The following is a 22,589-nucleotide window of genomic DNA, read 5'->3' on the forward strand; positions in this document are numbered from 1 at the left end:
GTGGACAAGTGGATGGGAAATTATAAATGTACCATGGATCTGGCACCTATGTCTCTATTAGAGACTGCAAGTTTGTAAATGATTGACCACTAATGTCCAAGTTTATATGCTGCCAAAATGCCTAAGGGACCAATATCTTTCTAATATTACTTGGAAGCATGGCTAGGATTAAAACTGGTATTTGAGGCTGTTAGCATAGTATTCTCATATGATGCTAAGTGAATGGGATAATGCACTGTATATTTTTCCCAAATTAAGTGAATGCAGTTCCATTATATTTAGTGCACAGAAAAGCAAGGAGAAATAGGAGATAAAAAGAAAAGCTTTAGTCTGTGGCTGGACATTGCAAAGCAGCATTAAACTGAGATATGCTTTAGAGTCAATGAGAACAACTGTTGCCCATCCTGTAGTATATACATATAGAATTCCTTATGTTGACACTATTTGAAAATGTGTTCAGAATTCCACATTGCTGTTTTACACATTTAGTGTGTTGCTGTTACTGATTCCAATGCAAGCATATTCAGCAAAAAATTTAAAGTTGTAATGCAGCATAGAAGAGCACTCTGCTCATTAATAACACAGCTTTCCCCTGACTAGTGGCATACCACATGGCTCAGTTTTGGGCCCTCTCCTATTAGGCTTATATTTATCAAACCTTTTGTTCAACACTTATGCCCTATGGCTAACTATGTGGATGGCTGTGAATTCAGTTCTGTTATTTGATCTTCAACTGACGTACAATTGCTCTAACATGGCTTAGACCATGTTAACTAATGGTGCAAGGACAATGGTCTTAAATTAAATGTTAAAAATGTAGCATAATTCATTTTGTAGAACAAAATATTTTCACTACCATATAAGAGATTCAACCGTTCAATCAGACACTCTTGTAAGGGCTCTGGCTACTCTTATTGATAAGTCTGTATAATTTAATGACCATGTTTCCACATTAGTTTGGAAAGCCTTTGATCTAACCCATCTGATTTCCAAAGGCATCTCCATTAGAAGTCTTAATTCACTTTCACTCATATCTTCTCAGACACATTACTGAATATAATACACCTAGATAATTGGATAGGTAGCCTCAAAGTCTTTCCTGGTCTAGTTTGTCTTGCCCTCCCTTATTTTAGAGGGAAATTTTGGCTAGAGTTTTTTTTGGCTAGGCTTGAAATGGTCTGCATTATGTCTGCCTAGTACCCACCCTCTGAACTCTAAACTAATGATTAACATTGCTTATCTGTAACTGTTAAGATAAAACATGTACAGATTGCAGACTTAGCTCTAGTTGCATGTTTAGCATTTCAAAACAGTAAGTTAGCTTTGTTTAAGAAAATAGAGTTATGTGGAGTGTACCCCCTAATGTTGTCCTTGTTTAACTTCTGCATCCATAGGCAGCAAACTATAGACAAGAATACATTTTCACTCAGTTGCTCTTTTATCTACACTGCAGCTTAAAGTGTAATCAGTCTGCATGTCCAAATGACTTTATTCTTTGGGAAAAAACATATTCATAGCTGTTGTACATATTCCTAGACTATTTTCACATTTTTCAAATGAGAGCCTATTAGTTCTCTATATCCTTGCAGTCAATTATGCATCTGAATTTAAATCATATCTGTATAGGTGTGAATTTCTGTGTCTTAAAAACTTGTGTCCTTCACAAAACATTACATCATTTGCTGGTTTAATAACTGTGCATTTATTAACTCATTTGATCACAATCAGTCATCTGAGGGGTACAGTGGATTCTCATATAGCATATCTGTGGGTTATGCTGAGAAATTAGATCTCCATGAGAAAACAACATGGATAAAGAGAAAAAAAAATAATCTCTACACATAAAACATTCTATAAAGTGACTGCAACTGCTGTGTACATCTGTGTGTGTGTGTGTGTGTGTGTGTGTGTGTGTGTGTGTGTGTGTGTGTGTGTGTGTGTTTATCCACTAATGGAGATGAAACAGATTGTAGTGTAAAATGTGTCTGATAAGAGTTATCTGAAATGCATTATTGTAGTATTTTTTTATCCATTCATTTCATCATAAATAGACATTCAAGGTGTACAGTCATAAAATTAGCTGTAACTGGGAGGCACAGTGTGTGTGTGTGTTTGTGTGTGTGTGTGTGTGTGTGTGTGTGTGTGTGTGTGTGTGTGTGTGTGTGTGTGTGTGTGAGACTTATGTAAGAAGATGAAATGAATTATAATGTATGTGACAGACAGCAGAGAACTCTGGCTATTATTTATATATTCTTTAATTCAATTATGAGCAGAGTCCAAAGGTATACAGAATGAAGTGGCTACAGTTAGTGGGCACGTATATGTGTGTGTTTCTGTGTCTGTGTGCCTGGGTGTCTGAATGTAAGATTTTGTCTTTGTGCAGGTAGGACACTTTACTGTGGTCATTTTTTATTTTTTGTCATTTTATCAGAATCAGACATCTGAAATGAATACTGTCAATAAAATGACTGTAATCAGTTGACACATCTGTGTGTGTGTGTGTGTGTGTGTGTGTGTGTGTGTGTGTGTGTGTGTGTGTGTGTGTGTGTCTGTGTTTATGATATATGTAAGAAGATGAAATGAATTATAATGTATGTAACAGACAGCAGTGAACTCTAGTTATTATTTATATATTCTTTCATTCGATTATGAGCAGAGTCCAAAGGTATACAGCATAAAGTGGCTGCAGTTAGTGGGCATGTATATGTGTGTATGTGTGTGTTTCTGTGTTTGTGTGTCTGGGTGTCTGAATGTAAGTTTGTGTTCTTGTGCAGGCAGGACACTTTACTGTGGTCATTTTTTTATTTTTTGTCATTTTATCAGAATCAGACATCAGAAATGAATACTGTCAATAAAATGACTGTAATCAGTTGACATATCTGTGTGTTTGTGTGCGTGCGCACTCGCGTGTATGTGTGTGTGTGTGTGTGTGTGTGTGTGTGTGTGTGTATGTGTGTGTGTGTGTGTGTGTGTGTGTGTGTGTGTGTGTGTGTGTGTGTGTGTGTGTGTGTGTGTGTGTGTGTGTGTATGTGTGTATGTGTGTGTGTTCATAGGTTCATAGTTAGGTACTAGGCTATTGGCCCTAAGTCCTCTACAAGCCTAGCCAAAAAGGAACCCCGGCTTTCATCACCCAAGAAAATTATTTTCCTGTGCCCCTGTCGAGCAGAGCCAGAAAGGTGATCCTGGGGTGAATTTCCTATTTCCTATCCAATCATCAAGATTTTTCTTGAAGAATGCTAATGAGGAGCTTTGTTTGATATAGATAGGTGGTTTGTTCCAGAGTATGGGAAGAGTCTTGAACAGGAATCTATCCCTCCATTATGTTCTGTTTATTGAGTTGATAAGGTTTAGGTCCCTAGAGCATGTTGCTCGGAGGGATTGGGAGCATGTCCAACAGCTCTCGGTTTGACATAGATTTGCATGTTAGGCAGAGATCGCTTCTGAGTAGGCAATATGCGACGAAGTAAAGCTGGAGTTTTTTGAGACCGTCTGCATAGGCAACTGTGTGAGGCCGTTAATCCTCTTTGTGAGGTATTCCTGTAGCCTTTCCAGTTGTTGTACATGTCTTGTGAGGTACATACCTAAAGGGGCATTGTACTCTATAATAGGTCTAATGAGTGATGAGTAGAGGGGAGCAATGACCTCTTTTATCCTGGATTAGAAACCTTTTGTGATGAGGTATGCCACATAGAAGGAGTTCTTGACTACTGTGGCGATGTGATTATCAAAGAAGAGACCACCTTTGTCCCAAGGTCTCTTATCACACTTTCGTTGTTAAGTAGACTACCACCTGTGTGGTAGCTCATGGGTACAGAGTTTTTATCAAAGGGGATGACAATGCACTTTTTGGCATTAAGCTTGATGCCATGGCTTTGACACCAGGCATCTGTCTCATTCAGGCCCTTTTGTAGGATGCCCACATCATTAGGAGTTTCAATTATGGCTGCTAGTTTGCAGTCATCTGCAAACTTTGTTAGCCAAAGACCTTCAGTGTTAGCCTATACTTCAGAAAAGTAGATACCAAACAGGAGAGGACCCAGGACTGAACCACATGGTGCTCCACTTGTCACTGGTCTGAAGTCAGATTTGGAGTCTGCTACTTTCAGTGTGGGTTCTGTCATTGAGCCAGTTGGCAACCCACCTTGTGACGTAGGGATTTATACCTAGTTTAGTGAGTTTATCTATAATTCAAGAGTGGGGGATGGTGTCAAAAGCCTTGGCGGAATCTAGATAGACTGTGTGAACCACCTTATCCTCATCTACGGCTTTGGTGGCTGCTTCAAAGAAGTCAATCAGGTTTAGGAGACACGATCTGCCTTTTACAAACCCGAACTAGGAGAGGTCCAGAGTTTGGAGATTACCAATGTCTTTGTTTATAAGTTCTATGATGATACTTTCCATGGCCTTGCAGACCAGGCTTGTTAGGCTAATGGGGCGGTAGTTCCCGGGGTCTATGGTGGCTCCCCCTTTGTGGAGTGGGATAACTGTTGCTGTTTGCCATTAAGTGGGCACAAAGACTGAGGTGAGGCTATGATTGAACATGGTGCTTAGGTGGGGTGTTAGTTCATTCTGTAGTTCATGTAGAACACAGGTGGGATAGTTGAAATCGCTCATTATTAGGGTGTTGGGTTGTACCCTAATATTTTCCAGTGTATCAACAAATAAGGAATGGGAATCATGGGTCATGGTGGGGGATCTGTAGAAAGTTACAATTTGGATTGTGGTTTTGCCCAGAGTTAGTTGCACTTGGATAATCTCGGATGCATTATACTGAGCAACTAGCCTGGAGGTGTGGATATCCTTAATGAATATGGACACAACTCCACCTTTAGTGTTTTGGTCCAGGTTAGGTGGCCAGAAGGTGTGGTATGAATTATAGCCTGGTAATGTGGGGGTGCTCTCTGGAGCCTTGACTTAGGTCTCTGTCACTGCACACTTGTCGATGTTCTCCATTTTAAGGAGTGCCTCGAGTGAATGCATTTTGAGGTTTAGACTTCTAGCATTGAGTAGCATTACCCTCAGATTTTGCTTGCTTGTACCTGTTACCATGGTGAAGTTCTCATTTGAACCTTGCCTAAAAAAGTAGGGGTGGCAAAAGCCTTAGTCAGTATCCAGAATTCCAAGGGTGACAGGTGCAGGCCATCTCTGGCAAAGCATCATGGTCTGTCAATCATGTCATCCCAGGCAGGCAGATACTGGATCCCCTTAGAATGACACCAGAAGCTTAGCCAATTGTTGAAGTCAATCATTTTGTCCTTGTACTGTGGCATCATTCTGGGTGATGGCAGGATGCTACTCAGGGCTAGGGTCATACCTGCCTGGGCTACAAGATCGGAGAGCTCCTCCATGTCTCTTTTCATGTAGTCCAGGGAGGTACATCTCAGGTCATTCACACCAGCATGGACAATGACAGAGTCATATTTGAACTTGTTGTGGAGTGACCTGAGTGTGTGTGTTATGTGGCAGATCCTGGCACCCAACAGGCAGCTGACAGTAACTTTCTCCTTGTTTAGCCTGGAGAGTGGAACATCACTGTGCCTGACTATAGAATCACCTATGACTAGAGTGTTAGGTACATTGTTATGCCTTATGGGCTGTGGCTGAGTGGCACACTGAGTTTGTGTGCTATGTGTCATTTGGGTTGTGTTGGGGGGTGGAGGTTGCATGCGTTTCTATTTTGGGGCTCTTTTTTGCTTGAACAGATTTTTATTGAGAGCCTCCATGAATGTAGGTGTGTGTTTTGTGTTGCTATGTGTGTGTGTTGGTGGTGTAGGTTTTGAGGGACTATGTGATGAGTGTGGTGTGGTGCAAGTGTTTACCTTCTCCTCTTGACTGTCTAGTCCAGTCTTGGGTGAAGAGAGCTTTGCTTCCAGTTTGGCTATATAAGTGCATCTCTCACAGGTTGTAGTGTTGGGTGGTAGGAGGAGAGGGTTGTCTCTTTACATGAGGCAATTGCTGCATTGCCCCAAGATGCCCAGATTCATCAGGTAAACAGGAGAAAACACCGGGAACTGACCCTTAGACATGCCTGGATAGGTTCTTATTTATTAAGTACTAAAAACTGTTTTCCTCTAGAAAAGTGAGGAAAGTTGAGTGCTGTAGTAATTTGTAGCTTATTTAGTGCTTTCAATGAGCTCTGTACAAGTTCTGTGCTCAAAGAAACAGATTTTAGTAATAAAACTAAAACACTGGCTAGTTCTAATGGAAAATTTGAAGAACAGACTTTATTGCGCCATGAATAGTTTAACCCTCGCTAAGCGGCAATGCATAAAGTGTATTTTTTTAAATATAACAGTAGCAAATGAACAAACTGATTTAAACAAATTAACCAATAAAAAGCTAAAAACTGAGCCCTGTTCCAGCAGTCTTCGATCAGACAAGTTCTAACGGCACACTCCTGCCACTAGGGTGCAGGGGAACCTTCTCCAAAAAAGATGGCCTGGATTAGTGCTCAAGTTATACAAACAAAGTTAGATTCAGCATGCCTGAATCTAGTCTATGCTACAACAAACAAGGCTCACCAATTTGAGAGAGAAATAGTTCAAATAAGCAGGCACAATAATCCTTTAACCAGAAATTCCCAGCTCAGAAGGGCAGAATCTAACCTTTCCTCCCACAAGAGTGCAGACGACAAATCTTCTTAATGTAAAATAACTGGCCTGAAGCCCAAGCGCTTAAACCAGAACTAATGAACTTTTAGAATAACAGACACTGAGCCTTCAATCAGCAATTCCCAATTTAAAAGGATGTAAGCTACCTGTCCTGCCACAACAGTGCAGACCACAAACCTTCTCAATGTAAAAACCTGGTCTGAAGCCCAAGTGCTAAAACCAAAAGGCTTAGAATAGCAGTTACAATTTAATCAAGCTACTACCAAGCAGTAATAAATGCAGCAGAATAAATACAATTGAGTACTTTTAAGAAGAGGCAAAAGCAAAATAAAATGTAATTTTTTTTTTGTTTTTTTGTTTTTAGCAAAGTGCAAGGATAGAGGAAGGAGGAGCATAGGTTAAGAACTTAAGTGGGTTGGCCTTCTCAGATGTTCTCTCTGTATTACGTAGAGTGAACACCAGACTTTGAAGAGTGTCCCAGATTATATTTACAGTAGGGGCAGACAACTGCAAAGCCACCAACTATAACAACTTTACAAGAGTAGGGTGGGAGGAGGGGGAAAAACTGTTTCAGAACAGATGAGAAACATAAAACAATGCCAGAAAATATATAAAATAGTTCAGTCAGGCAAGCAATAATTCAGCCAGGCAAAATTAAGACAATGCAAAACTCTGAAAGGATAAATGCCAAGAAATATGCATATCAATCAGCAATATATTTCCAGATTATTTGAGAGTGTGTGTGGTTATTGTTAATATATATGCAAATATACAAACAAAATACACAAAATTATAAATGTGCAAACAGAGGCATTTTTCTTTTAGTAATTACGACCTTACAAGATTGTGGTATGCCAAGTTTTTTTTTTGGTTCTGGTAATCACAGTTTTGTGAGGCAAATCTGTTTATACTGCCCACTGTTGTGTAAACTCATATTTTATACACTTAGACTTGTAAATGTGTAGATGCTACATTTAGTTAGTATATAGCTGTTTATTCAGTTACAGGCCCATAGGTTATTACTACGCTGCTGATCTGATAGAACATCCATTGCCTAGTGCAGACTCCACTTCTTATTGCCCCTTCCCATGGAGGATAGAAGTACCATTCTTAAGGTGAATTCATGGTTGCTTTGAAGAGTGTTAGGAGTTACTTTCCTTAACATATAGGGGAAATATTTTCCAGAAGAGAGGATATCATTTGATATACTAGTGATTAGCATTGCTTATCTGCAACTGTTAAAATAATACATGTACAGATTGCAGACTTAGCTCTAGTTGTATGTCTAGCAGCAGATTATGTTTATTTTATCATAGAAGTTTAGATCTTTTGAGATGATGTTTATATACATTGTAGGGTTTGCAAATGTGAAGAAATCACACAGAAATTGGGCATTGGAGGACTTGCAGTGAAAGCAGGGATAATCATTCTGGTGTTTGTAGGAGAGGAGAAGAACTAATTCTTTACGGTGATCAGTATAGCTTATGTGAATCATGCTTTTCATTCTCTTGGTAAAAAAGCACTGTTTTATTTTTGAGGTGATTTCTGCATTTGGGCAGAAGCAAACTAAAGGAATCATTATATTCTATTATGGCCATAATGAGGGAGAAATAGGGATAATAATTTCCTTGGATCTAGAGGATATACCTTTGATGATTAGCTGGGCTAGGCAGAATAACTTTCTGACAATGATAGATATATGTTGGTCAAAGGGGAGTTTATTATTCACACTCAGGGAGTAAGGATATAAGACAAAGGTTAACTTTTTTTTTTTTTGCAAGAAAATATTCATAAAAGTAACCAGCCCAGTAACTCAACATGTTCTTCAGTCTAACTGTTCAGATCTTTCTGGTCTTTAGTTTTTCATATTGCATAGTCTTTCCTGAATTTAATTTGTATTTTGACATACTTTTGCTGTTGTTACAAACAGAAGCATATTATATTTTCCTTTAGAAATCATGTGTTCCAGAAGCATGAACAATTAATTGAATTTTAAATAGTTCTGAAAGATGTTCATTGGTTTTGCTTTCACTGTTTTTTTTTTTTTTTTTTTTTTGGAACACATACGTGTTATCATCTGCTGATTGGTCAAGCTTTTTCTTACAGTCAATAAATGTGCAGTTTTGTCAACTAAAAGTCATAATATTGAAGACTATGAAAGCACTATAATAAGACATACATTTTATTTTAGTTCCTGGTGTCTAATGTGGGATAATATAGCAATAACCCACGCATGGGTGTGGGTAATGCTGGATTTACCCACGGTTGGTGTGGTTTGGTCATGAGGGCAAAGCCCGAGTGGCCAAACAAAGACAACCGTGGGTAAATCCAGAATTACCCACACCCAGAAGTGGGTTATTGCTATTATACAATGACATTATTTAAAAAAAAAAAATTACTTTTCTTAAATAATGGCATTGTATAATGCCTCCTTGCTGCCCTTCTGCAGCTGTCTGGTATTCTGTGGCAGTTCTGATGTACTGCGCATGCTTATGCCTACGCAGTACATCAGAGCTGTGGGCAAAAGCAATGGAGAAAGCAAGATCTCCGTTGTTTTTTACAAACTGTCTCATTATGTTAAAAGAGTTTAACATAGCGAGACAGCTTTAAAAAATGCAAGGGAGAATCTCTGTTTCTTTTTTTAAAGCTGTCTCGCTATGTTATACCCATTTAACATAGCAAGACAGTTTTGAAAAAAGCAATGGAGAAAGCAAGATCTCCATTGCTTTTTACAAAGTGTCTCACTATGTTAAAGGAGTTTAACATAGCGAGACAGCTTTAAAAACATCAGCGGAGAATTTCCGTTGCTTTTTTTAAAGCTGTCTCACAATGTTAAACCCATTTAACATAGCGAGACACCTTTAAAAAAGCAACAGAGATAGAAAGATCTCCATTACTTTTCTTAAAGCTGTCTCACTATGTTAAACTTGTTTAACATAGCGAGACAGTGTGTAAAAAGCAACAGAGATCTTGTGTTCTCCGTTGCTGTAGAAAAAAGATTTATACTAATGGAAAAAGTCCGGGCGACTGGACCTTTTTCCATTACTATAACTCTGATTTACAACATGCACGCTGACCAATCAGCGTGCACGTTTTGGAATATTAATGGGGGGGGGTCATTGTATAATTTAACTTTTTGCACTGAACTGCAGAGTTGAGTAATAAAATCTCCTTGTGCTAAAAGGAGAGTTTGTGGTGTACAATAGAGCTCAGATCACTAATGATCATATAATTTTACATGGGGTTATCATTCATTTGGTATCTGTATGCATTACTGTGTTTCCCATGAATGCATAACTATACTATTTAGCAAATGAAGATATCCAACCACTTATAGAAATGAAAAACAATGGAATAAACCACAGAGTGAGGAACCATAAAATTAAACATTTAATGAAATGATATATAATATGACATTATATATTTTCATTAAAGGTGTACATTTTGTGGTTCCTAACTCCGTGGTTTATTCTGTTGTTTTTCATTTCTATATTTATTTCCAATTACATTTCAATGGAATATTTACTCTCAATGTATTTCTACTTGTACCTGTTTATATCCAAACACTTGCTAGACCCACTTGGAGGATTTGAGAGTCATGTGGAGAGGTGAGGATAGCTCTAGGTTTGTAGTCATCTGCAAACTAAGTCAGCCACAGACCCTTAATATCAGAGAAGTGAATAGCAAAAAGAAGTAGCCATAACACTAATCCCTGGGGAACCCCACTAATAGCAAGACATTTAGAAGAAGGTTGTCAGTCTTGACTGGTTGGGATTTTTTCATTGAGCCAGTTCACTATCCAGTGGGTTACATAAGCATTCGCAGCTAGTTTTTATTTGTCAATAATTCCAAAATGTGAAATGGTGCAGAATATCTTTTGTTGGGCCAAGGTAAGTGGTATGTACCAATTTACTCGTATCCAGTACCTTAGAATTTTTTCAAAGAAGTCTGCTTAGTACAACATATCTTAATTTTATAATCTAAGCTGATACTGAAGTAGGAATTGTATTCTGCAAGTGGATAACAATGCTCTCCATTACTTTACAAATCAGGTTGGTAATGCTTATTTATCCACAGTTTTTATGATTAATACTAACTCTCCTTTGCAAAGGGGAATGTCAATACTTCTGCCACAAAAACAGATTCAGGGCTGAGGCTGAAGATATTTAGTGGTGAGCTGTTGAACCTATGCCTCCTACTGACAAGAAAGTATCCAGGCAATTTTTTAAAAATCTTTTTATTCAAGTTTGACATCCAGACAAATTTTCGGAACCCATAGAACTAGTATTCTATCTTTTGAACAGTTCCCTTAGAACCCAGTTTGATATAATTTGTGAGGAGGCTGCAAACACAAATGCCTTGTGGTTGGTAGTTAAAGGGTGACAAAAATGTAAAGTTGGAGAAACATTTATCCGTTAGTATGTTTGCCCAAGGATTGAGTGGGTGTTATTGTTATGTATATGTATAGTGTCTGTATGGTTGTCCTTTACAAAAGTGGAAATTTCCATTTCATACTTATCTTTGGCAGATTTGATGTTGCAGTTATAGGTTCATAGGTTTATACTAGGCTATCTGCCCTAAGGCATTTATAAGCCTAGCCCAAATTTTTGTGGCTTATGCCACCCCTTATATGAAAAAATACTGTGCCCATTAGTTTGTTGTGCCTCTGTCCAGCAGTGACACAGAGATGATTCCTGGGATAAACCTACGATCTCCCATCCACAGGTCAAGATTTCTCTTGAACAGAGCCAGCAAGGTGCTCTGCCTCACATGGATCGGGATTTTATTCCACAGCATAGGGAGTCTCTGAGTGATAAATCTATCCCTCCAGCATGTCCTATTTATATCCGTGCTAAGGTTTAAGTCACTTGCTCTAGTGGTTTTGGTGGATTTGGATTTTTTGAGGTGGAGCATGTCCATTAATTCCGGGTTGGACATGGCCTTGTATGTCAGGCACATGTCACCTCTGAGCAGACGGTATGCAACTGAATAGAGCTGGAGTTTCTTCAATCTGGCAGCATATGACAGATTTTGGAGTCCCTTTATCCTTTTGGTGAGGAACTTTTGGGGTCTCTCCAATTACTGCAGATGTCGGGTGAGATACATCCCGAATGGGGCATTGTACTCAATCATTGGTCTGATAAGTGAAGAGTACAGGGGAACAATGACCTCACTAGATCTGGATGTGAATCCGTTCATGATCAGGTGGGCAATGTAGAAGGTCTTTCTAACCACTTTAGCAACGTGAGTGTCAAAAGAAAGGCCACTGTCAACCTGGGTCCCCAGGTCCCTGATAACCTCTTCTGTGCTTAGTGGATTGCCACCTATATGGTAGCTTGGGGTTACCTTGTTTTTCCCGAAGGGTATGACTATACATTTTTTGGCGTTTAACTTCAGGCCATGGCTCTGGCACCAGCTATCTGTTTCCGTGAGTCCCTTCTGAAGGATATCCGTGTCCAATGCACTTTCCACTATGGCGCCCAGTTTGCAGTCGTCTGCAAACTTTGTCAGCCAAAGTCCTCCCATGTTGGCCTTTACTTCTGAGAAGTAGATGCCGAACAATAGGGGGCCAAGGACCGAGCCTTGTGGGACACCACTTGTGACCAGCTTGGAGTCTGACATAGCGCCAGCAACTCTAACCCTGTGGGTTCTGTCCTTAAGCCAGTTTGCAACCCATCTTGTGACATATGGGTTTACATTTAAGCTGGTAAGTTTTTCTACAATACCCGAGTGGGGTATTGTGTCAAAGGCCTTTGCAAGGTCAAGGTAGGCTGTATGGACTGCCTTTCCCTCATCAATGGCCTTGGTGACTGTTTCGAAGAAGTCGACCAAGTTCAAAAGGCATGATCTGCCCTTGACGAAGCCAAACTGGGTCGGGTCCAATGTCTGAAAGTCCTCTATATCTTTGTTTATGAGCTCCATTATGATCCTCTCCATAGCTTTGCAGACTAGACTTGTTAAGCTTATGGGGCGGTAATTACCAGGGTCCGTAGAGGCACCGCCTTTGTGGAGTGGGACCACAGTTGCCGTACGCCACTCCTTGGGCACGTATCCTGTGGTAAGGCTGAGATTAAACAGCTGCCTTATGTGCGGGTTTAATTTCTCATTTAGCTCGTGTAGCACACAGCTGGGGACACCATCTGGTCCCATTGATGCTGTGTTTTTAGCTTTAGAGAGAGCAGCTTTCACCTGCGCATTTGAGATGTCTGGGAGGCTACACTCCGCTGGGATAGTTATCTCTCCTTTAGGGATGGGAGAGGCGGGTGAAGTTTGCACTGATCCTGTCTACCAGTATGTTGGCAATGTCTGTGGGTTCAGTGATTTTTGTATCATTTTGGACTAATTCTGAGCATATCTGGGAGTTTCCACCCAGGTTCCTAACATAGCTGAAAAAGGTCTTATGATTGTCCTTTGAATCCATGGCAATTTTTCTCTCAAAATTGGCCTTAGTTGATTTTATGAGTGCTCGTATATTTTTACTAATAATGATCAGGCGTGACTTCCCTTTTATGGATTTTGTTCTATCATGTAATAGCTTTCTCCTCTTATTATAAAGTTTGTTAATGGCTGGGGTCCACCAGACTGGACGTTTGCCCTTTGTGGAAAGAGTCTTGGTTTTATTTGGGATTGCCTGATCCATGCAGTCCTGGAGGTGTTCATAGAAGGCATTTGTAAGGGCTTCCGCAGCTTTGGTTGTGGTTTCCACTGGCTCAGGGGCCTTGAAGGATACCACACCAGTCTTGAGTAGTGTGAAGTTTGCTAAATTCTTTGTTTAGCCTCTTAAGTTCACTTCTGTTGTTTCAGGCATTTAGTTTATTTTATAGGTCAAGGACTTTTTTCACTTTTGCTATAGTTTTCTCATACATTAGAGTTCCACCACAGTGGCTTATTTTGATATTAAACATTATATTTCCATTATACAGGGGCATAAGTCTGTATGTATACATTAAATTGAGAATATAAACTATCTGTAAATGAAGGGGTGTTTGATTTTTGGGTCCCTAAAAAGAGAGGGGTTTAAATCACATCAAATTATAAGCTAGCTGTAGTAAATTTGCCTCTGAAAAATCTCTGAAGACTGTACATTTTTCAGGCAAGCTGGCTTTGATCCTCATGGCAACTATGACTGAAGAGTGATCATAACTGTTGAGTGATGATATAACTATAGATGCAGAGCACAAAGGGGCTATATTTATGATAAGAATATCCACTGTTCTCAGCATATAGTAATGGAGTGCACTACCTGATCTAAAAGAGTTTGACTTGATGAAATCTAGGTAATGTTAAGCATACTTATCTGCAGCACTGCAAGTTTCCCTGCGATACTTCAGGTACAACTAACACTGGGTAAGGTGGCGATTCAGGTCGTAGCCTGCTATAGGTCCACAATGATGTCCCGAGACTCTCTCTTCACATTTCTAAACACCCTGGAAACTATTAGGGTCCAACCCAACACTCCCATACTAGCTGACTTCATCTACCCCTCCATCAATTGGGAAAACTACTCATGCCCCAATACACTGGCCCAACACTTCCTGGAATTCATCATTTCCAATGCCCTGGACCAGCTCATTTTTACCCCCACTAGAGGAAGCAGCATCCTTGACCTGGTAATTACTAACAAGGGCAACTGTTGCTCTTCACCAATAGTCAATTACTCACTGGTTAGATCTGACCACAAACTAATCACCATGAAAATCTACATCTCACACACAGCCCCCACAGATGTAACCACAGTGAAAAACTTCTCCAAAGCTGACTTTGGGCTCCTAAAAACAGAGGTGGCTAACTTCACAGCATCCATGTCAATGGAAAATAGATGCATGACTGTTGAATCATATACCAATGCACTGTACAAACACATATATAAATACATGGAACTAGCCATACCCAACAGAACCAATATGCTCTCCTCCAAAAGAAGGAAGCCAATCTGGTAGTCCCCTGCCATTAATAAACTCTACAAGAGAAAGAAGAAACTGTTGCAGAAAAAGGTGAAGTCCTAAGACTGATAAAACTCCCTTATTAGCCTTAAAAAAAGGTGAGATCCCTCATCAAAACCTCTAAAGCCAGCTATGAAGTCAGAATTGCGGCAGACACTAAAAACAACCACAAAGCCTTTTATAGTTATATCATGAATCTCCATGGCTATACCCAGGTTTGCTCTGAGTGACTGCACAATAGAACCTCCTATACTGAGCCAACAGATATTGCCAACATACTGGCTGACAGATTCAATACCAACTTTACCCCTCTATCCCATCCTAATGGACTGATCACAATACCTGAAGAATGCCAGTCACCCAGCATTACTGCAGCACAGGTTAAAGCTGCATTGTCCAAGGCCAAGAATACATCTTCCATGGGACCTGATAATATCACTGACTGTGTTCTACATAACCTACAAACTGAACTGGCACCACATCTGAGTGCCCTGTTCAATCATAGCCTCACCTCAGGCTTTGTCCTTACTGAATAGTGCACTGCTACAGTCATCCCTCTCCATAAAGGGGGAATGACTACAGACCCTGGGAATTATCCCCCCATTAGCCTGATGAGTCTGACATGTAAGGCTATGGAGCGCATCATCATGGACCTAATTATCAAGGATATAGGGATCTCCATACCCTAGAACTCATGGAATTTGGTTTTGTGAAAGGTAGGTCATGCCTGCTCAATGTGGTTGACTTCTTTGAGTCAGTCACCAGAGCTGTGGATGAGGGCAAGGCAGTTCATATAGCCTACCTCGATCTGCCCAAGGCCTTTGATACCATTCTTCACTCAGGAATAATTGATAAACTCACCAAACTAGGCATCAATCCCTTTATCACTAGGTGGGTTGCAAACTGACTCACAGATAGAACTCACAGTGTAAAAGTAGCGAACTCCAAGTCAGACTGCTGACCAGTCACGAGTGGAGTCCCACAGGGACTGTCCTGGGTCCTCTCCTGTTTGGCATCTACTTCTCAGAAGTCCAGGGCAGCACAGAGGGACTCTGCCTCTCCAAATTTGGAGATGACTGCAAGCTGGGAGCCATTATTACCTCCCAAGTAATGTAGACATCCAACAGAAAGGCATCACTGAGACCAATGACTGGTGTCAAAACCATAGCATTAAGCTTAATGCCAAAAAATCCTTCATCATCCCCTTTGGGAAAAAACTCATGTACCCACTAATGACCACATTGATGGGAGCCCACTGAACACTGAAGGCATTATGAGAGATCTGGGGACACAGGCTAACAGCAACCTCTCCTGTGGTAAGAAAGTCCTTCTATGTGGCACATCTCATTACCAAGGGTTTTGCATCCTGGAAGAAAGAGAACATCATCTATCTGTACATTCGGCCAATCATCGAGTATAATGCCCCATTTGGCATGTACCTTACTAGACACATGCCACAGCTGGAAAGGCCACAAAAGCACCTCATGAAGAGGATCCTAGGCCTTAAATACATGTCCTGCATGGTTAGACTCAAAAAACTCCAGCTACTCTCTGTCTCATATCATTTACTAAGAGGCGATCTCTGCTTGACTTACAAAGCCATGTCTGACCCAGCTCTATTAGAAATGCTACATCTAAAGAAATCCCAATCCCTCCACACCATATGCTCCAGAGACCTCAACCTCATTATCACAATCAACAGAACATGTTGGAGGGACAGGTTCATTACCCAGATACTGCTCATGCTCTGGAATAGACTTCCCATACATGTCAAGCAGAGCACCTCATTGGCCATCTTCAAAAGAAATCTTGATGAGTGGATGGGAAATAGAAAGTTCACCCCAGGGACCACTCCAGTGGCTCTACTTGATAGAGGCACTGAGAACTAATGTCGGGTGGCACGATACCAGGACACATCTATGGGCTAGGCTTGTAAGTGCTCCAGGGTCATTAGCCTAGTACGCACCTATGTTGGTTGGCTGCCATAGATCTGTATATATATATATATATATGTATGTGTGTGTGTGTGTGTGGGGGGGGGGGTACTGAATTTCATCAAATCCCTGTTTGGTTGACATTTTTTTAGTCAACAAAATTTAGTTAATGACACAGATGGTCTACTGGTGTGCAATGCTGACATTGTACTATTTCAGAGTTAGTATATATAATTAGCAGTGGGTGTAGGAGGGCTCCTACCCCTGAAAAAAATAATGTCTTACTCTATTTTTTAACGTATTTTTTGCATGCGCTAAGATTGTTGTTTGGTACATGAATAGTAGTGCATCGGCATTTGCAAAATCAACATTTTCTGGTCAACTTTGAGAGCACTGGCATTTGGGTGTTTCAGTGAAATTCAGTACACATAAATATATGGTGTTCCATTCTAGTGCTCATTTACTTTATCGAATCATAGGTAGTATAAATTCTAATCAGAGGTGATCTAGTGATATTATGCTGTACATTTTTTTCTAGTTGTAACTTTGATAACAGGGGGAAGGTTATGATTTTTTCATTACAGGTATTAGTTTTCTTAAAAAGTTATAGTTAATATTGCAGTTTGCTTTATAACGGTGTGTCGGGATTCTGAAAGTTGGTATTGTACTTCAGTTGTTTTTCCTGTTCTTCCATCGTAGTGCGACCATTGAGTTGTTATATTTACACTTTAGGAAGTGGGGGTGGGCAAAACCAAAATATGAGGGGTGCAGTGCAGCTTGTTACCCTGCAGTAACATTTTCTCTATTTTTTTTTTTTTTTTAGTGTGGGGCTATGCTGCATTAGATAAACTGTGTTTAGATATTCTGACATTAGATGAAATGACATACACTCATATATATCTATATCTATCTCTATCTACCTGTCCTTTCCTATACACACACACACACACACACACACATATATATATATATATATATATATATATATGTGTGTGTGTGTGTGTGTGTGTGTGTGTGTGTGTAGATAGAGAGAGAGAGAGAGATAAATATTTAGTATATCTAGCTAATAGATAGATATATAAATACAGAGTTGCAGTCATTACATTTATCTTGCTTCAGTCAAATTTCACTTTGTAGTAGTCGAAGTAGTCTGAATAATATCTGGTTGAATGTTCCAAAGTATTCAACTTTCTGCAAGGTTATTTATTTATATTTATTTATTTATTTATTTTTCAATCTAAGTGTTCAGTTGTGCTACATGCAGTTTCACTGACTATTCCTGTGTGGTGCTTTTTTTTTTTTTTTTTTTGCTGAATTTGGCTTTCAGTGTGGGAAAGGAAATGTATTATTTTTCCTACTGAGTGCAAGCGGCTTACCACCCTGCAAGAACATTGTTTTGGGTGGTTTTTATTTTATTGGTTTTATCATTTTGACAAACTCCTTTCTCTTTGCAATGTTGTGTTTTGATATGTCATTGATCTTGTGTTAACTGAACAAATGATGCAAATGCTACTTTTATGCAAGGGAAGGGTGTTGCAGCCTTTTTTACTGCTTAAAAAAAGCTGAAATGCACCAGTATTGAGACTTGTTTTTTCCCCCCTCTCTACAGCCTAGGTTATTTATTTATTTTTTTTCTTTCTTTTTTTTCCCCATCAGAATTAAAAATCCTATACATTTCTACAAAATTCATAAGTGTTTTATCATTGTGGTTATGCCCCTCAGTCATAACAATCATCCGTAAAACAAATTTCTCCTGAAGTTACTTTCCTCCATTTAGACTCATATATAGTATAACACGTTGGTGTACCCGAAATATTGACATATGTCTTAGCTGGAATCACCTGCTGACTTCATACTGCACATGACTGTCATGCTGCATTATTGGGCAGCCGTGGTGGTGCAGCGATTAGCATTGCCATCTCACAACAACAGGTTCTCCAGTTAAATGCTGGGGTGCCTTCTGTGCGTAGTCTGCATGTCCTCCCTGTGGTCATGTGGGTTTCCTCCGGGTGCTCTGGGTTCCTCCCACATCCCAAACACATGCTGTAGGTGGATTGGACACTCTAAATTGGCCCTAGGTGTGAGTGCATGCATGTGTGTGTGCCTTCTGTTGAAGGGTGGGTGCCAGGCTGGCAACTCAACACCGTAAAACTCCACTGCCAATCATGAGTGGATAGGTGATCTGCTGTGGCAACCCCTAACCAGGAAAAGTCGAAAGAAGAAGAAGTCATGCTGCATTATTCAAAAAAAGTAGCTGTAATATTTTAGATGGTTCTTGCTCAGTACTGCCAACAGTTAGCAGGTTGTAAATACTGGAGATATTAGGAATAGTTCTATTAATATTGCAAAAACAGAGTGACATGCTGCTATGTTACAGGGTTCTATGCAATAATTGACTATTAGAAAAAAATGACATTAAACACACATGGATAACAGGAAGATGGACTGCAGATGATAGATGATGACTTGCTTGTTTTAAGTACAAGTCATTCATATTAGCAATATTTTTATGCTGGGATCAATATCTTATGAATGGTAGATTGTGTATTAGGAAACAAACTGACATGATTTAGTAGACATGGGCTGAGAAATTTATCACTATTGGATGTACACAGCTTATATTAATGAATAGTTCTTGCAAAAGGTGATACAAATCATGAAATAGTGCACATATTTGCATTAATAAAGCACACATGGAACATGAAACTATCATGCCAAAGGAACTTATGGAACTGTGAATCATCATGCAGAAGTTAACATCATTAGTTGTGTTACCATGATGATCAGCATTGCTAATCAAATATAGAAGATGCCAGAGCACGTACAATGGTGAACAGTCCCACCAAAAGCCCATTCTACCAACTCATGTCCATAACATGGTAAGCAAGTGCATAGTCATATATGTGTGCACAGTGCAAACAAAGCAGTGTACATGATAAAACAGAGTCAGATTTGAATGGACACACAATCAACGACTTCAGATAAGTAAATGTGGGCTACATGAACAAAGAAGAGCCTAGCAAAAAAGAAACAACGAAATTTGAAACTACCATGCAGTTCATTGAGTGAAATAATGCACATGTTGAATATATATTACTGGCCACCTGTTTCACATTAAGAGGCAGTTATTAAATGGTTATGATAAAAAAGTGTGTTAGGACATTATGGGCATTAAATCTCTGAATTCTACATGGTCACACCACAAAAGCTCCCACTGCAGGAATACTGGATAAACACAAATATAATTGAATGTACAAATGCACAGACTTAGTAAAAACTTGTACATACTGCTCCTAGAAGTTGTGAAAATGGATAAAATATTTGTAGCAGTGGCATGCATGTTGTGAAGAGTAAGAACTGAGACACCTGAGATGCAGTCAACCACACATTAGTGACTGAAATCCTCAAGGATATACCAGGCGATAGAAAAAGTCAAGTGGAACACCACACAGCCTACTAGGATTCATAAATTGGGCAAGCTGTGAAAATCATAACAGATGAGCTGTATATGTACATGAGCTGAGGGACATATTAAACCTGATCTGTGATTGAACTCTTGTCTTAAATTACTCATATGGAGGAAATTCAGCAGCAAGTATGTGTGTGGCTTTATATGACCATGTGTAAAAGTGAGCACAACAAACCCTATGAAAGAGGAATATCCAGGAAGAATGCATCACAACACATTTGTGCAGTAAGAAATCATTGTCTATCAACAGGTCTTTCACACACTGCTTCATTGCACATCAGATGGGATTGGAAAGCCACCTTACCTAAGTTACAATTGCATGACATTGTTTTGCCTAATACTGCCACACAGCAACTTATGCTACGCTTGTGAGAAAATAACCATGGAAAGAATGTGTGACAACATTGTAAACTGACAAGTGGCTTAAACATTATACTACTGACAACAGTAATTGTTGTATTACAGTGCTCAGTATATCTCAAAGACATTTAGAACAGCACACAGGGTTAAAGTGAGCTGTGGAAGTTTTGAGAGTTGAGATAATAAACTTGTGCACAGGGTTATATTACTGTTGTCGTCCCATATGCATTGACTATAACTTCCATTGTGTAAATGTCAGCAGAGCCATGTAGCTAAAGAAAAAGTCTTAACAATTTTTTTTTCCAGAAGATAAGAAATGAGAATGACTATTTCCAACAACTGAATAGTGATGTTGCATTGTGCTAACAGTCATGCAGTGTATAGGGGATTAGAATCAGTCACCAAGCAAAAAAAAAAAAAAAAAGAAAAGAAAAAAGACCCATAAAATATACCACATCACATTTGTTGGGAAAGTCATGCCTTCATGTTTTGTGTGTGTGTGTGTGTGTGTGTGTGTGTGTGTGTGTGTGTATATACACTTAGACAAGATACAAACTGCTGGATGCAAAATAAGTCACAGTCCGTAGACATATGGCTTAGCTGATAATACCACACTAGAAATCATTACACAATTGTTAGAAGACATATAACTGAAGAGCTAACTTGAGCATTATGTAAGAATGCATAAGTCCCCCTAAAAAGGAAGGACAACATTTTGCTGAACCAAAATGCTCCATTTGTATAAATGTTACCACTAAATAGAACAATCAGAAGTTAAGCAAGCCATTCCTTCCTGTTATCATTTTCCTTTTCTGACAGTCACACATTATTAGATTTAAACACCTGCCTAAGTCACTCTGTAGTCTTTAGAGGTTCATCGGTTCATAGGTGTTTAATAGGCTAATTGTTCTGGTGCCTTTACAAGCCTAGCCCATAGAAGTGCCCTGGCATTGTGCCACCTGTTGTTAGTTCCCAGTGCCTCTATCAAGTACAGCCACTGGAGTGATCCCCTGGGTGAACTTTCTATTTCCCATCCACTCATCAAGATTTCTCTTGAAGAGAGCTAGTGAGGTGCTCTGCTTGACATGTATAGGAAGGCCATTCCAGAGCATGGGCATTTCTGGGTAATGACCCTGTCCCTCCAGCATGTTCTATTTATTGTGGTAATGAGGTTGAGGTCTCTGGAGCATGTGGTACGGAGGGACTGGGGTTTCTTTAGATGTAGCATTTCTAACAGAGCTGAGTCAGACATGACTTTGTAAGTCAAGCAGAGATCACCTCTTAGAAGACATGAGACAGAGAATAGCTGGAGTTTTTTGAGTCTGTCCATGCAGAACATGTGTTTAAGGCCTAGGATCCTCTTTAGGATGTACTTTTGTGGCCTCTCCAGCTGTTGCATGTGTCTAGTGAGGTACATGCCAAATGTGGCATTATACTCTATGACTGGTCTAATGAGGGAAGAGTAGAGAGAAATGATGCGCTCTTTTTTCCTGGATGCAAAACCTTTGGTAATGAGATGTTCCACATAGAAGGATTTTCTGACCACAGTGGCAATGTAGTGGTTGAAGGAGAAGTTGCCATCAACCTGTGTCCTCATTTCTTTTATAACACCTTTAGTGTTCAGTGGGCTCCCATCAATGTGGTGATTAGTGGGAAATTAGTTTTTCCCCAAAGGGGATGATGATGCATTTTTAGTATTAAGCTTATAGCCATGGTTTCAACACCAGTCATTTGTCTCATTGAGATCTTTCTGTAGGATGTCTGCATCACTTGGGAAGTTAATAACGGCTCCCAGTTGCCATCATCTGTGAATTTGGTCAGCCAGAGTCCATCCGTGTTGGCCTGGACTTCTGAGACATTGATACCAAACAGGAGAATATCCAGGACCAATCCCTGTGGGACTCCACTCGTGACTGGTCAGCAGTCTGACTTGGAGTCTGCTACTTTCACACTGTGTGTTCTATCTGTAAGTCAATTTGCCACCCAGCAAACAAAATAGGGGTTAATACCTAGTTTAGTGAGTTTATCAGTAATTCCTGAGTAAGGAATGGTATCAAATGCCTTGACCAGATCAAGGTAGGCTGTATGAACTGCCTTACCCTCATCCACAGCTCTGGTGACTGACTCAGAGAAGGCAATCAGGTTGAGTAGACATGATCTACGTTTCACAAAACCAACTTGCATGGCATCTAGAGTTTGGAGATTCCCTATATTCTTGTTAATTTGGTCCATGATGATGCACTCCATAGCCATACATATCAGACTCATCAGG

The sequence above is a fragment of the Protopterus annectens genome, chromosome 3.part0 (genome assembly GCF_019279795.1).
Source record: "Protopterus annectens isolate FY-2018-M chromosome 3.part0, PAN1.0, whole genome shotgun sequence".
NCBI classification, from domain to species: Eukaryota; Metazoa; Chordata; order Ceratodontiformes; family Protopteridae; genus Protopterus; species Protopterus annectens.